Source organism: Ochotona curzoniae, unplaced genomic scaffold (assembly GCF_017591425.1).
Source record: "Ochotona curzoniae isolate NIBS_2020 unplaced genomic scaffold, NIBS_Ocur_1.0 contig_3190, whole genome shotgun sequence".
Taxonomy (NCBI): domain Eukaryota; kingdom Metazoa; phylum Chordata; class Mammalia; order Lagomorpha; family Ochotonidae; genus Ochotona; species Ochotona curzoniae.
The window spans coordinates 13,230,652-13,248,476 of NW_024465751.1; the positions used below are offsets into that span (position 1 = coordinate 13,230,652).

Below are 17,825 nucleotides of genomic sequence, written 5' to 3' on the forward strand. Positions count from 1 at the left end.
GCAAAGAAAAGCTATTAAGTAGTGAACAGTTGCAATCAAGCGGAAATAGGGAGGAATTCAGAAAAATCTCTCTAATAAAAAGCAAAAAAACAAGGTACCAACCCTCAAAGCTGGAATGTGGTGTTTCTTATATCAATGCTTCCTCTGCTCCAACATACTGGTCAGTAGAGTGGCCTTAGTTGACTCAGAGCAAGGACACAACTATAGGTATGACCTGTATTATATTCAGTCCAAAATCACCGAATACTAACTTGTGCCACATGTTGCAGGAATTAAAGTCAAGATATTCAGAAAGAAAAAGCCCATGTCTGTCTTCTGTTAGCTTTCAATGTCTGCTGCAACGTGTTACCACAGATTGAGCATCTCAAAGCACCACATTGATTCTCTCTGGAAAGTCAAGGGGTGGATTGGTTCCTTTCTCCCTGTTTTGTAACCTGTTAGCCTTCCTTGACTTTTCTCTCTCCTCTATTGTCCTGATGTCTCTTCCTTTATGTCTCTGTGTCACCATCCCTTGTCTGAGAGTTCTGTGTGACTTCCTCTTATAAGATCACATAATTCAATGCAGATCTCACTTTCACAATCCACATAGTTTCATCATCTTAATAGCCTTAATATAATTGCATCACTGAAGACTCATGCTCCAAGTAAGGTCACTTTCATGAACTCCAAGGATTGTACAACATAGACATAGCATTTCAGGGCTAATTCTCAACCCTCTATATCCTCTGCTAAGTACTGAGTGCTTTAGAAGTCACATTAAACCTTTTAAAAATAGCAAGTCCAACTCTTGTTCACCACCGTAGCATCACATTGATAGGTTTGTTACATGTTCGTTAACTTAATGGGGATGAAGGTTCATCATTTTTCTCCCTGTGGTACCCTGTACTTAAGGGGATGCATAATGAAAGTGAGGTGGAAATTAATATGTTCATTGGAAACAGGAAGAAGTATGTCCCCACGCATGCAGTACAAGGATGGACTCACAGCCAAATGGCTGAATTTCCTACATTGTTGGGAAATACCTCAGTGGCAACACAATGGGCTTGTAAAAATTCATGAAAGATAACCATTGTAAGATTGGAGAGAAGCTATCCATTATTATGGTGCTACTCTTAGTTGAACTCCGCTATAATTCCTGGTCTAAGAATGGAAGTCCCAGTCAAGAGTGAGTGTGTTTTTTGCCTTGGATTAAAGAGGTTGATGCAAAGGCGGTTTGTAAAAAGTCAGTCTGTTTAACCACCAACTATGGCTTTAGAATTTAGACAGATAGTGCATGTGTACTTTATAATATGCTCACAGAAAAATGGGGAAGAATAGGACCTTAAATAGGACCTTAAATAGTCACTGATTTAAGTGGTAGCAGGGCATGGGAGTAAACCAGCAATATGATAAAGGGTTTTCTAGGGGATGAGTAATGTAAGAAATAATTTAGGAATTTCATCTTTGAAATGTCCCCCCAATCTTTGGCCATACCACCCTGAATGCGCCCGATCTTGTCTGAAGTGCCCACTCCTCACGCACACACATACTCACAAAAAAACTGATAAAAGGCTTGAAGTATGACCTCTGCCAAGTATGGACAGCTTGCCCTTCTCAGCCTTTATCAACTCACCTCAAGCAACCATTTTGTGATAGGAATAATTTTTCTTCTAATTCAGTTTTAGGTGCTTACTTTAATTATATTTCACCTGGGGTATTGGAAGAGATGGTGGTTATCAAGAAAAGTTGACGGGAAAGTAGAGGAGATGAGAGGAAGGGAATGGTGACAGGGTTGTGTTCCTCCTCCCGCCCCCGGGTGGGGCTTGGTTTCTAATGCTCAGTTTCAAAATAATGATCCTTTTCAATTTGCTCAAAAAATGATCAAAGCCAACAGAATCTTGAAAGCGAGAAGCCACGTTCTATGGATATTTGATTGTTGGAGGATGAGTTTTTCCTTATGGAAGCTTTCTGTGGAACTGGAAGAAAGATTTGGTAGCATGAACCTTAGAAGTGTGTTTGGTCTGAAGAAAGGAGCTGTAAACCATGTCAAACCTTCATGTGTGTTAGCTAAAAGTGTAATGCTGATGTTGAAGAACCTGCTCCAACAAGTACCCGCTTCCAGCCACAGAAATAGTTATTCTGCAAGTTTCTTCATTTCCCTTCATAATTCACTGCTGGTAGGAGAGCTTATTATCTGGTATTAAACCAAACTGGAGCACATGATGCATTTCCTTTTACTTGCAAGAAATCCCTACAGACTGCATTAGTGGATTTGTTTTAAATCATTGTAAACTGAAAGCAAACTCCAAATAATTACATAAAATTGTTTTTTAATGTTTGCATAATTTTTTCATCATTAAAAGCCACCAAGCTATTTAATATGGAGGCAGGATCAACAATTGGACATAAAAAAATTGTTACCTAGATGTGTTTTCTCTTCTCTCTCTGTTTCTCTCTCTCTCTCTCTCTCACACACACACACACACACATTCTGCATGGTTATTTGTCATGCACACTGGTCTTATTCTGGAAAATGGACTATTTTGGTGTAAATTTTGTTAAAAATGGGAGAATCTTTATTGTAAAACTCTCTGGAGACCGCCCAAGAATTAGGCCAAGTACTGTGCTCAGTTTATCATTTGGGAGATCTTTCCTACTCTTTGCCTTTCCTTCCCTACACAAAATCATTCTGTCTATGGAATATAGCTCAATGATGGAAATGCTGCAATATCAATATATTGGAATCAAAGTATCATTTTAAAGAAGCTTTCCTAAATTTTGCAGAGGCAACTAAGGAAATCAACAGATATTCGCTTTGAATTTTATTTTGCATTTCTACCTATGGAGCATTTTAAAGAAAATAGCACTTAAATATATTCCAGGCATGAATACACTGGAAACCATCAATGTTTTAACTTGCAACTTCAGTGATGATAATAATAATAAAAAGCTTTTCCTATCATTTCTGTTTGGTTGACACCTAATCTTATATGGCAAGAAAAGCTGCTCTGTAGTTATGAGTGATTATTTTTGTCTATATGAAGCAGGACATTCATCAGGGAAGTGATATGCAGAAATGGAGTGTCAGTGCTAATGTGTGTTTGTCTTACATAACCCATGCTTTCAAATTTTATATTCATGAAAGCATTCTCATTGGTCTTACGAACTGACTGACTTTATACTAAAGAGATGTTACACAGTAATGAAAGATTGCTTTTGTCGGTTATAATAGAGTTTCTGGAAGGTACCATTTCAAAATAACCCAACAAACCGAACAATTGAAAGTCTGGTCTGCACACCCAAATTCTGAAAGCTTGTTAGCAATGCATAAGCTGGGCCTTAACCCGAGACCCACGGAGTCGGAATCTGCATTTTAACTGGATCCCCTGGTGATTTGTAGGCATGTTCAAGTGAGAATAGACTGCACTGAAGTAACAGTAAGTCTCAGTTAATACACTTGTCTTTCAATAGACCTGTCATGCATGAACATATATGCTAATGATGCTTTCCAAATGCTTCTCTGAGGGTAGGTGTCCAGGCTGGAGAGATTCCCAGGCTGTTTCTACAAAATGATGATTAAATAGGCATTATAAGGACTAGAAATTTATAGACTCTTAAAAGTTATTAATTGACTTATATTTTTAATTGGTAGATAAAAATTGTATATGCTGGTGTTCATGATGTATAGTAGGATGTAGTATGCACATTTTGGAGTGGCTCAGTCAACCCAATTAGCATATTTAGTGCCTCACATATTTTTCATAGTGAGAACACTTAAAATCTGCTTGAATGTGAATATATGTTATAAAAATTTGTAGGAAATTGTGATGGACAGCTAGTTTTGTATATAGCAGGAAATTGGGAGAATGGTATATAAAATGGAGAGCTTTAAAAATTATGATGAAAAGAGACTTGGTAAAGAGAATGTTCACATTGAGAAAAAGAGCTCATGCCAGAGTTGCCCTAAAATGCTAAATGCTGATCAGTCAAAGGCCTTTTGAGACAGAAAAGCAAAAATAGAAATGGCAAGTGATTACACAGGTGCTCCCTTCATGCACCATGTATTGGATGTCTGTTCATACAGACCACCATGCTAGGCATAAATGGATAAGGAAATAAATGGGAAGCCACTCTGTGCCCTCAAACACTCTATGCTATTTGTTGGGAGACCAGAATAATAGCAATATAGATCCAAGTGAAAAGTAAATAAATTGGAAATTGAAATAAAGTGATAATTGTCGATACAGAGAAAGGAATTACTGAATGATTGATAGATGATTCTGAAATGGCTTTGGGGCCGTAACCTCCAGCTTTTTCTAAACACTGTTCTGTGGTCCACCCCGCATCCTCTCTGGTGTAAGAGAATGAGGCATGCTTTGAGCAGTGACGAGGAAGAGCTCATTGTTGTCCAGCAAGGGGGGTCCACAAAGCCAGGACATTCTTCTAGATACTGTGTACACCCGAAAGCATTGCTGATCTCTTGGGCAAGGACAGTCTTCTGTGGATTCTAAATGAACCATGATAGTAATGACTATCATTAATCCAGTATTGGGTCCTCTTCTGGGCCTGTAAAGATTAAGATTTCTGGACTTTTATGGAATGAAATGTTCTAGCTTCTGCTCTGAGGTGAGTAGAGGTGATGGATGTTGCTTTCAGGCCAGAGTATTTAAATCTTGTTCTCCTTTCCTTCCTGTAGTCATAAGGGCATCTCGGACCCCAGTTACTCTGCTTCTGATCCATCTCCCTACTAATACACCTAGCAGGGAAGCAGATAATGGCCCAAGTATTTGTGATGCTACCACCCATGTGGAAGTTTCTGATGGAGCTCCTGAATTCCTGGATTCCGACTAGCCAAACCCTGCTTATTGTGACCATTTGGGGAATGAACCAGGAGATGCAAGATTGATTTCATCCCCTCCTCCCTTCATCCTGTCCTTTCCCCTCCCCTCCTTTCCCTTCCCTCTCTCCTTCTCTATCTCCCTCTCTCTTGCTTTCTTTCTCTCTCCTCTCTCTCTCCTTACCCCCTCTCCTTCACTGTCGTCTCCTACTCTTCAAATGAATGAATGAGTATAAACCTTTTCAAGAAAAGAACACAATTTGGGAGTTCATGAAAGTTACGTGGATTGAAAATATGTTCTTGAAAAAGGGATGTGCCTGTGTCTCCAGTGAAGTGAGCAGTGGCTGTTCACTGCAGCACACCCTGTGGTACCACTGTCCCTGCCCAGTCTCTCACCTTCCATAGTCTGGTTCTTTCTCTTGTGTCAACCAGTCCTGTGTTTGTTTTCAATTCCATAGTTTCTTTTCTATCCTCCACTGATTTGTATTTTCGCAAATTTTATTTTTCTCCCTTAGTTCCATTGATGTCTCTTCCAATATATCAGATTTTTTAGTGTTTTATCAGATTTCCTACATTTAGATTAGTCCTTCTTGACATATGTGGAAGATATCAAAGTCCAGTGTATATAAATACTGGAAAATGGATCATTTTTATTAGATAAACATTCCCAACTAGTTGTGACCTATAGGAATAATTTTTATACTCTGTACCAAAAAAGAGAGAGCTGGGAGAAACCCCTTGATGATACAAATTGCATGTTTAAAGATTAGTATTGGTGATAGCTAATATGTAATTGGGTGCCAGGCATATGAGGCACATCATAGATGCTCTTCATATATTACCTCACTTAATCCTTGTTAAAACTGTACAAGATAATTAATACTGTTACCCCATTTTTACAGAGAATATAGAGCAAGAAGTACTAGTAACTGTAGAGTTTGCTGACATAGCTCAATGCAGGTCCCCACTTAATGCATAAATATAAAAGAAGACATTAAAGAGATCATGCAGTATCCAACTTTAAATAGCTCCACATTTTAAAAATTAGTTATCTTTCTGAAATTACAAAATTTGTTAAGGCTTTCCAATTTCATGTTTCCAGTTTTATCTTTCCAGGGGTTAGAATTCTTAACATGTACACTTATGAAATGTATATATGTATTTAAAAGAAAATCACGCCCAGGTGAATTTAAAGAAAATGAAGTGCTGGGTGGAATCAATATATTTGGAACTGATTTTCAGACAGGAGGGAAAGTAAGGTAATGATGTCACGATTCCCCAAAGTTTTGATTCAGGCCTTGAAATTCTGCGCTGAAACTCATGCCAGCAGTGATGTCAAGATTACTAACGTAGAGACATGTGTGCCATGACAGTCTGAGGGCCCAGCTGGCATACTTGGTTCTCTCCCAGTTTGATACATTATGGCCAAAGCTCACTCTGTGTTTTATTTCTACTGGTAATATTAATAATAACATGCTGGGCCAAGCACAGTAGCCTAGTAGCAAAAGTCCTTGCCTTGAACACACCACGATCCCATATGGGCACCGGTTCATGTCCTAGTGGCCCTACTTCCCATCCAGCTTCCTGATTGTGACCTGGGAAAGCAGTCGAGGACGGCCCAAAGCCTTGGACCCTGCACCCACATGGGAAACCCGGATAAAGCTCCTGTCCCCTGGCTTCGGATTGTCTCAGCTCCAGCAAATGCAGCCACTTGGGGAGTGAATCGTTGGATGGAAGATTTTCCTCTCTGTCTCTCCTCCTCTCTGTATTGCTGCCTTTCCAATAAAAATAAATAAATCTTTTTAAAAAATAATAACATGCTAATGTTTACCAAGAACCTGTTTGTGTCAGCCACTTAGCAGTGTGTTTTAGGGCCATTTCCTCATACAGTTCTTAAAATACTGCTATAAGGAACAGACTATCATACGCTCAGCCTCTTGATTAGGAGTCTGAGCTAGGAGAAGGTGACATGGTTGCTGAAAGCTGACACAGATAGGAGACGAAATGGTTAGACAAACCCCAGTCTAACCATACACTGTTTGCAGTAGATAGAGGCTAGTGATTCATCATGCGTTTTTCATAAAACACTATGTGTGGGAGACACTGTGTTGGGTACTAAGAAAGAGGATGGGATTTGCCCGACTTTTCTGCCTTCCAGATGACTAAAAAATTAAGGAAAGTGTTTTAAAACTCTTACATTCTGTGCTTACACAGAATGATACTGTGTACAATGCATGCCTGCTGCCGATGATTTACTTTCATTGTATATAATTCTGCAGATGACGACAACCTACATTTTTAATTGGTAAAGAATTGAACACATAGTTACAGAAGATGATAATAATCAAGGGACACATAAAAGTGGGCTCAGTGCATTTAATCATTAGGGAGATGTAAACTAGAATTCCTATGATACACTTACTTCTTAATGCTCGCTAGAAGTGACTGCATCGAATAGCAGTGATGGTATGAAGCAACCAAAACTCTCAAACCTTGTGTGTGAGAATGTAAAATGATAAAACTGCTTTTATGAAATTATTGATACTTCCTCAAATTTTTATGTAAAATGAGACTAAAACACTTGCCTACTGAGTCAAGAGCTGTACCCCTCATTATTTCTTTTTTTTTTTACCCTTCATTATTTCTAATGGAAATGGAAGAAAAATATATCCACACAGACTTGTCCATGAACTTTTGCAGGAGGATTCCTCCTGTACTTCCAAAATACAATCAACTGAAATATCTACCAACAAGAGAATGGATCAAAAATTACAACAGAAATATACAGTGGAAATATTATAGTACTAAAAAGAGAACACAGAAGTTGGATGTCACAGACATTATAATGAGCAAAGGAAACCAGACCCAAAATGTAAATTTAGTGTATGATTTTATTTATGTAAGTATAAAATTAAGCAAAAGTAACCTGTAATGATTGAAAACATGATGCCAAGTAGTATAAGATATTAAGAGTGATAAGAAGGAGATCTGTAAAGAAATCCTTGTGGGAATAAAAAAATTCTGTTTTCTTGGGGTGTTGGTTCAGAAATGATAACACTTTTCAAAACTCTTTGAGTTGTGTTAAGATCTATGCATCTTACTATAAGTAGATTTCTCCTAAAAGTAGAAATATCATGCTAGACAATGTAGAAATCCAGTAATGAAAAAAAAAATGAGCTTCCTACTTTTATGGATTTTGCAGCTGAGTAAGTATGAAAGATATTAAGTAAGAAATTACCTGTGACATCATTTTTATCATGTGGTGTCACGTAAGGGGTGTTGAACCGCCTGAGAAGAAAATCTTTAAAGCTGTCGCTTTGATGAGCCAGTGTGACTAGAATGACATTTAAGAGGCTGAGAGAAAGTTTTCTAACAAGTAGAAAGTGAGAAGAAACATACTTCTTCAAGGAATTCAGGCTCAGTGTGACTGCCACTGAGAGTGTGGTCATCAGGTGATGATGCCCATGTGAAGTCACTGTAGGCTATGGAGGGCTTTGATAACTCTCTGGGGGCAAAGTGAAGATTGTGATTCTATTGTGTGAGAGTTATGTCATTGGAGCTGCAGAACCTATCAGGTTTCACTGCTGGCCATTATTCCCTCTTTAATCTTATATTTTCCTACTATCAGTTGAATTCTGTGTGATCCCATAACCTTGTTTGGACCAGGGAATGCAAAAGAAGGAGTTCCTTGGCAGTTTCAGCGGAGGCTTCTTTAGGAAAGAGTTGCAGTAAAAATACCTCATTTCCTATGTCTTCCTTTCAGAGCTCTTAGCTTTCATCCTTCACCTTGAAGAGACGGGGCACACCCTGTACTTAGAACCTTGAAACTTCACAAAGATAAATTTATGCAGCATCACTGAGTTCAGAAAGGGAGACACAAAGTGCAAGAGACTGTTTGATTTATTTATTTTTTATTGTTTGTGTGTGTGTGTGGTTACTCGCAGCTGAACATGATCCTACGTATAGTCAGATTTGCGTTTTGAAAACATCACCCTGATATCATTGTGATCCTATAATTACATTTTTATGATAGTTTGTCTTTTGTCTCTGTCCTGTAGAGATGAAGATGAAAATAAAGGCATCCTTCATCAGCATGAGTAGCATGCATTGTTTTAACATCCAATTTCTGCTAGTGGCTGGGTTAAGGGAAATGACAGACATGGTCTGCAGTTCTAAACTAATTGCCAAGAATATTGGAACCTAATCTCAGTAAGTGGTTTCACCCTCTTCTGGTTTGTGCTGAGCAAACTTGATTAGCATCTTAAATAGGCACATTGCATGACTTTCATATCTGAGTAGCTGCAAGATGTTAACATATGATAATAGTTTGCTTCATCAACAGTAGCAGACACCTTTTTCTGAAAGCACTCAGATAGTAAGTTAACACATTTTACTCAATAAATGCATTTTCTATCCGCAAGGAGGAAACTGGGCCAAGAGGTGTTTCTGCAGACATGCCATTCCCTCTTCACAGGATCCAAATTTTCTAGGATGCTTCTGGAGAGCATATACTTCTTTCACTCCTATTCCCCCACTGTAGTGCCCATGAGGACCTTTATAGTCTAGTGATATCTAAGAATTTACATACTTATTTCAAGTAGTTCAGTCATGGTCCTTCTTGCCAGTGTATAATACCAAAGGAAAAGCAGTGTGAAAAACAGAAGTCATTATAGCAGCTCTACTTAGAGAGGAGCTTTATGAGCTAAAAATAATTTGGATTAGTTTTTAATGTGAAAACTGAAAATATTGTAAATCTATCACCTGGACAGAATTGTAATTTGCAGGCGATATACAGAAAGAAACATCCTGGTATGAGGGACTTTAAAGCTCCGGAACAGATTACCAAAAGAAATTTATCAAGGTGGTGTCTCTAGAGATCCTTAGCGGGGAAGAAACTCATCTGCTTTGGCTGCCTTACAGAGAACGGCAGGAGCTGAGAGGCTGCAGAAGTGCACGGAGGATGCTTTCTGTTAGGGTAAACTCACATTTGAAATCTTCTTGTTAGTTCTTATGTCTGTGCTTTTGATACCAGTGACCAATACCCGCCATGTTTGTAGAACTAAGCATAGCTCATTTCTTTATAACCAGCTACACTTTGGAAATTGATAGTAAATATCCGAATGTTGCAGGGTAATATTGGCAGCTATTAAATATGGCCAGTTAATACAACGAATTCAATTATAGGAGTAGAAAACAGCAAGTGTTTGTTAGATGTGTCTTTCAATTATGAAGCTGTGGTTTGGATGTATTGAATGATGTTATTGTGGAAGTCAGGAGAGGCCTGAGGTCCATACCCTATCCTATCACAGGCAAGCTCTGAGTTTTATCTTTTCCTCATCATCCCTGAGTTTGTTTTCCTTTTGTCTGAAAGGAGCATCAGTAATACCCATTTGCAGATTTCATCTGAGAAACTGGAATGAAATAATATTTTCAAAGCCCTTAGCACACTGTGTAATATGCATTTAGTTCAAGGTATAATGAAAGAGCAGCTCTTAGTCCCAGTCTTCCCAGAAGCCAAGGAGGCACCCAGATGTGGATTTCTTCTTTTGCTAAAGCACCACATTCTGGATATTCTCTGGCTCATTAAAAGAATTCTTCTGTGCATCAAACCTTGAACTACCATGAGGCACTCAAATAGATGAGGATATTCTTGATGGGTGCTGGGCATTGGCCTAGATTGTCTTCCAGCCTTTCGTGGTTCTTATTCTTGGCTAATGCTTTAAACTCAGTGTGCCATACACTAAACTCCTGTCACTAAGCTTTTGGTCTTTTGAATTCAATGCATTTCCCAGATGATAGTCATATTGAAGTTTCATATTATGTGCTACATGTAGGACAATGATGTAAAACAAGGAATGCCAAATTAAAAACAAAACAAAACAACAACAACAACAAAAAAAACCCAGCACCACTAACACCCCAAGGAGATGGAATGAGCTGCCTCAATGGGAAAACCATGCCCCAGTGCTGTGCTGGATGCTGTGTCTACATGAGGACAGGGTCTTAAGTTTGCTTCCTTCTCCCCTTTGCTCCTATCCTTGCTGTATTCAAACCCTGATAAGATCAGATTGCCCCAGCTCCTTTGCCCTCTGACTTACAACTGGAAAACCCTAAAAGGAGCCCGAAGGCTGTAGGAGAGGCAGGTTGGAGTTATTTCATCCCATAACCTTGGCTCTGGCTGACAATGGCTACCTTCTGCTCACTGAGGTCATGGTTCCCTACAGGTAGGTCTTGCCTCTGTTTGGCCACACAGCATTCCTCTTGCCCTTCCAGCCTAGAGGTGGGAACTGTGTCCCTCCATTTCGAGAGTAGAGGTGCTTCATTTCCCCTCATTGATTCTTAATCTTTCGTATGCCTTTGTTAACACTACTTTATCCATTTTAGATGCTGAACAAATAAAGTACATTTTGTTGCTTTGAAATAACACATATGTTAAGTTTTACCATTCTGGAGGTATGAAGTCTGATCTGGACAGAATTTCGATCTGAGTCTCCCTGGGCTAGTATCTATAGTGCAGCCTTCCTATTTGGTGGTTCTCCGGAATACGATGTCCTGGCTTTATCCTGGCCTCCACCCATATTCCTTGACTCTGGGCCTGTTTGTCCATCTTCAATGTTAGCAACATCGGGTTAGCTGCTTAAGTCAGACCTCTCTGGCTTCTGCTTCTGTCTTTTTTTTTTTTTAGATTTATTTTTATTATTTTTTCATTGGAAAGGCGGATATACAGAGAGGAGAGACAGAGAGGAAGATCTTCCGTCCGATGATTCACTCCCCAAGTGAGCGCAACGGGCCGATATGCCGATCCGAAGCCAGGAGCCTCTTCCGGGTCTCCCACGCGGGTGCAGGGTCCCAAAGCTTTGGGCTGTCCTCGACTGCTTTCCCAGGCCACAGGCAGGGAGCTGGAAGGGAAGTGGAGCTGCCAGGATTAGAACCGGCGCCCATATGGGATCCCGGGCGTGCCAGGCGAGGACTTTTAACCACTTGCGCCACCGCGCCGGGCCCTTCTGCTTCTGTCTTAATCATACCACAGAATTTCTGTTGCCCTAAAAAAATAGCATGTTCAAAATTTGAATAGATGAGGTTGTAGACATCTATAGGAACTAGTAGTCTATGTACTACGGCTCTATTCAGTTAAATGCCTTCAGGAAGCCCTTTATGCTATTTCCTGCCAGAACACTGATCAATACCACACTGCTTATTTCTTTCCTTCCCAGAGTGATTCTCTGACATAGCTGTTGTTTAACACCTGAGGAAATTGAGGATAGAAATTGGTTAGCTGAATTTAGGTTCACCATGCAAGTGCATGGGTATTTTAAAGACACATAGTCGTTTATGCTTCCCAGATGCTCGAACTTTCCATACAAGTCCATAAATGTTGGAAAACATAAGACAAAACATTTGGCTTATAATATTTATCTTCAAAGATAAACATATAGGGCCTGGCATGGTGGCCAGTGGTTAAAGTCCTCACCTTGAATGCACCAGGATCCCATGTGTGCACCAGTTCTAATCCTGGCAGCCCCACTTCCAATCCAGGTCTCTGCTTGTGGCCTGAGAAATCAGTTGAGGACGGCACAAAGCCTTGGGACCCTGCACTCCGTGTGCAAGACCCAGAAGAGGCTCCTGGCTTCTGATCAGCTCAACTCTGGCAATTGTGGCCACTAGGGGAGTGAATCATCATATGAAAGCTCTTCCTCTCTGTCTCTCCTCCTCTCTGTATTGCTGCCTTTCCAATAAAAATGCATAAATCTTTAAAAAAATAAATCTTCAGTAATAACAGCAACAACAATGAAAAACAACAAAAAGAATTTTGAAAAAAATCAAAGGTAAATGCACATACACATATTATTTTAACTACAGCACAAATATCATAACCCAGAATGAAATTAAGAAAAGTGAGAAGAAAGAAAAAGATTTGCTGAAAATTTACAGTTGAGGAAATTATGGCATAATGTATATTAAACCATGTTTAAGGAGCAGACATTAAGTTTAATAGTTAATATGCATTGTCCCATGTCACAGTGCCTGGCTCAAATTTTGACTTTATCTTCCTACCAGTGTAGACACTAGGAGGCATTGGTGATGACTGAAAAAAATCAGGTTCTTCCCACTTTTGGGAAAGACTTGCATGCCAAGACTCATGAGGCCATTTGAGAACTGAACCAGCAGAGCTAACTCTCATTCTCTTTCAGTAACAACAATAAAGGACTCTATCCTCTTTCTCTCTCGTTCCTTTTCTCTCTTGTCACACTATGCATTTTAGATTTTTTTCTTTTTTTCTTTTCATCTGTTGTTTAACCAAGATAAGTGTATTTACTAAGTCCTTGCATCATTGGTGTGAATTCATACTCCCAGGAGGTATTTGTCAACTTTACAGCCAGATAAAAAGTCATTCATACATCTCCTTAATGCCGTTTTTATCTTCTGTATAGATGAACTCTTTAATGGAAATCATACCAGCTAATGAAAGATCATAAGCTCGAGGAATAGTGTCCTAAGAATTTAGGACTTCAGTCTGTAAGTCATGGGATAAAATGCTCACTGGGGGCAAATTCCCAGCATGTATTCCAGGACCACCCTTAAGCATTCTTGGTAAATCAATTAGAATGAACACAACATTGAAACAAGAATCATTGTCCTGATTTTTGACAATAAGCAAACAAAAGATTCCTTAAAAAAAGCGGAAAAAAAAAAAGAGACAGAGAGAGAGAGAATGTGGAAAAAAGAGGTGACATTGCAGTTTGTAATCAGTCCTCTAAAGAGAAAGGCTGACTTTTTTCTTTGGCCGTTTTCTGTTCCTCTGAGAGTGAGGCAAGTGTATTTGAAAGGAATGGATTGGCAGCCAGAAAGAAACAAAAAATGTTCATTTTTGATGAACTTTTTAAGCCCCCTCATAGTGTTAATTATAGAATATGCTGTGCAGCAATTCTCCAGGTCTTATTTCTGTTGGATAAATTGAACTTTTGGGGTACAGATATAATTCTTACAGATTTACTTGTAGTAGTATATCAAAGATCAATTAGGAATTCTGTTTGGCTAAACCCATTCTTTTGATAGTCACATCATCCACTTGACTAATGACTTCTTCTCATCTTAAATCCCACTCCCTCTCCCTTCCCCTACTCTGTTTTCCCTCTTAGCACATTATACAGAGTGACAGTAAATTAAACCGTCACTTCCATCTGTTTGTTCTCTGTAGATTGCTCTTCTATGCAGCGAGGCACACTGCATTCAGTTTCCCTATGTGCCCTATACCTAGGAACAATACTTGACAAAGATTGGTACAAGGTACACACTTGCTGAGAGAATGGGTCTGGCTTTGTCTTTAAATGGCTTTGCACTGGCTGATATCTCTGAAACTTAGTTGTCTCATCTATACAGTGCAGATAATAACTACATCATGGAGTTATTTTAAAAATTAATCAACAGTATCTAAAAGACTGTGACACAATACCTTGTCCCTTAGTTAAGTCTGCAATGCAAGCTTTTTAATTCAGTGTTGTCATTTTTAGCTATATACATCTCTCAGGGTCGTAAGTATCTTTGTTAAATGAAGACATTCATAAACACCCAGGAAACTTTTCAATATTGATGATCTAAATATGAACCACAATAATCAAATTTCATCTTTGAGAAAATCAAAGTTTTCTTCTGACTGTGAAATAGAATGTTGCAATGCAATTCACTAGGTGGCAATCTTGGTCTCAATATGATGAGAGTTGAGTGATTGACAGGCATTCTAACTTGTTAAAGGATATTGTAAGTAAACACATTAGGTGACACAAGCAGGGCAAAAATGTGGAAAGTGATTTAGAACTAGGTTCTTATAATGCGCATCTTTTTCAATTTACAAATCTAAATGGTGTGTTTCTCCATAAAAGGTACATGTTAATGCAAAATAGTGTCTCCTTAAAATGTCAAGTGCAGGAAATTGCTAAAATGTTGCTGATGGTTTGTGTTTAACCTCAAACTCTCCCTCTAACTACCCCGATTGTTATTAACAGTAGATAGTCTTTCTGACGTGATCATTATGTTGTTAAGTAACTTTAATATCCTTATACATCTTCCATGTTTCTCTAATAATTTATTCATGAAGCTCATCATATTCTACATAAAGCTAGCAGGATATTTGCACCTAATCTCGCTTTTTTTTAACATTCAACAGTCATGACTTTAAAAATAATTTGCCATGTTGCCCTCTAATTTCCAATTTCACTGAAGGTAAAATGCAAATACTTTGATTCCCTTGTGGTTTCCTGGGGATTAATATTGAAAAAAGCCAAAGAAAATCCTGTTTTGTGTAGAAGATCAAGCATCTTTGCATTGCAGGAAGTGTCCTAATGTCCTTAGGATAGGATTAGGTGATCTCTAGCATGTCCTGAATCACTGATCCTTGGACAGTTTTAACCTAGCAATAAAACATATCCCTGTTTTCCTTTCATTTGTAGGTTTTCAGTAAATGTTACAGTTGAAGTGTAGGAAGTTAAGTGAGTTGTGACAAATTACAGGGACCCATTCTTCCAAGTGCCTCTCTTACTCTAGAAACAAAATTGAAGTAACTGGCATTGCTTGTTTGGGAAGGGTGGATGTGATCTTGTATCTACTGTCCAAATTATTTCATGTCTGAAATTATGATATTTATGTACCTATTGAATTAAAATTTTCTCATGATCATATGTGAAATGAAAACAATAAATGTTCATTTAACAAATGTCAGTAGGCATCTTTTTCTGAGAGATAAGATTTTGTGACCTTGAATCCTCATTCTGTCATTCCTCGACTTATGATCTTGCCTAAGATTGTAATCTATCTCAGGGAAATGTTGAAGGAATTAAATGAGTTGATGTAGGTTAGATTCTTGCAACCTTGCTAGCCTAAGGGTCACCCCTTCTGTATTTTTGTAACATGTCACCCTCTGGTCCTGCTTCTTGTATGGAATTATTCGTGGCTGACTATGTGATGCATTGTCAGAGTCTTGTGGGGCATAGCTTTATGGTATTTGGTGCAACTGTTGTGCCTCCTAGGTGTTTTTCTCATTTTTGTGAGTCAGTCTTGCTGACATGGTTCTAACAGCGGGTGTTATGAACCATCATGTTTAAATCTCTGCTGTACATCAATAACATCGAGCATAGGCTTGTTAAGTCTTTGATTTTAAATCACTGTAAAAATAGATAAAAATGGATCTTCTCTATGAAGTCTGTTAGAATTTTGTTTTCCTGTCTCTATTCACAATTAGTTGATTCTTTCTTAATATTCCCTCTATCTCTTCTGCTGCTAGTCATACTGTTTGCTTATCCTCCCTCCCTTCTTTGCCTCAGTCTACCCAAGTGCCTACTGTATGCCCAAGATAGTACTAAGTCTTAAGAAAATAAACAATGAAAAAAAAGTGGTGACCCAGGTTTTTTCAGAACTTTCCACCTGTTGCAAAGAAATGGTTTTCAGACATAATTTTGAATTGCTATGGAAATTGGATTGAAAAAGAGCAAGTGCTGTGAATGAATGATGTTGGGAGCTTCCTTAAGATATGTGATTAAAAAGATGTTTAAACTGAAACTTGAAAGATAAGAAGGCGGCATTGAACCAAGATTGATAAGGAAAACGTGGCAATTGAGGGAAGCTGTATTGTGAGAGGAGAGAAGGTGGACTACAGTGAAACCAGAACAGTGGATGTGGTGACCTCCCACAGTTCTTTAGGCCACTGGAAGCATCTGGATATGAAGGATGATTGGAATCCAGTGCAATGTCTGAAGGGTTACAGCTTCCAATTGGCAATGTTTAATCATTTTTAATACTGCTTTGGAGACATCTTAAGTCAATGTAAGGAGGCCAGTTAATTGAGAGGCTATCTTTTCTATCAACTCATACCTGTATTAACTTACTTAATAATTATGTTATTTAATGATGAGTTTACTGGCCCCTTGGCATTTTCCTCATTAAAGTCTAGTAAAGTTCCTGACACATGTCAGAAGATATTGGGAAGATGAGCAATAAATGACTGCCTTTAATGCTGTTGAGGGGGATTGCTTCTCTTGTTTGTAGAATTCTGATTTGCTCACCATGCCCTGGTCAATGGTTCTATCATGTTTGACTTTTCCTGATGACATGTTACATGTGGGCTGCATATGTCCACATGCATCAGAATCAAGTACAATGTCCTCTCCTACTGAGTAGAGGAGTGAAAAGTATGTGCTTCCCCTTGACTGAAGAATTATTCAGTTAGTTGGTGCTAAAGTTTCCCAAAAATGAATGCCTAATTTTGGCTACATTTTAGCTTCTTTTTTTTTTAATTAAAAAACATCTTAACAGATATACTGTAGTTCATAGACACAATTTAAGAATGGTATTTCATTCCTCCTTCCTCACTTCTTCTCTTTCTAACCTTTTGTTTCTGAATGCCACTGGTATTGTGTTGATACTGCTCTCCCTTCTTTGCTTCCCCTTTTATACTGTCTTCTTGACTTAATGTGTCCAGACTTGGAGTTGGGGCTGATAGTGTGTAGTGATACAGCAGTAAACACAAACACAAAGGAGAAAAGGTTCCATTCTTACAAATTTTACTTTCTTCGAACACTTGGTTGACAGATAGCGTCCCTGTTGGGGAAGACTTTGTTGAGAAGGCAACATTTCAACAAATACTTGAAGAGGAGTGAATGTGGAGGATGTTCGGGAAAGAAAGGCATTTCATATGAGGCCCACAGCTCCTTCCAAGGTTCTGAAGGGTATGCTTGAAAGGCAGAGAAAGGGCAGGGTGGCCGTTGTAGGGAGACAGACACAAGCAAATGGAGCTGAATAGAAGATATAATCAGAGAGAAGAGTGGAAGGCCTGATGGGAAAAGAACTTTGAATCAAAGACTCGGTTTATACTTTGAGAGAAACGGGTAAAAATTGTCCTGCTACCAGCGTTTGGAGCACAGCTGTAAAGTGTGTTAGACTGTTTACTGTTGACCAGGGGGAAAATATTGCACTAGATCAATCTGTCTTGAACTTGGTGCCCCAGATATACAACAGG

General features: G+C 38.8%; 1 protein-coding gene across 2 annotated transcripts in view; it reads left to right on the forward strand.

The window, feature by feature from the left end:
- SAMD12 (sterile alpha motif domain containing 12) overlaps window positions 1–17,825 on the forward strand; it is a 446,863-nt gene that overhangs the window by 98,046 nt on the left and 330,992 nt on the right. The gene's annotated exons all lie outside the window — the stretch shown is intronic.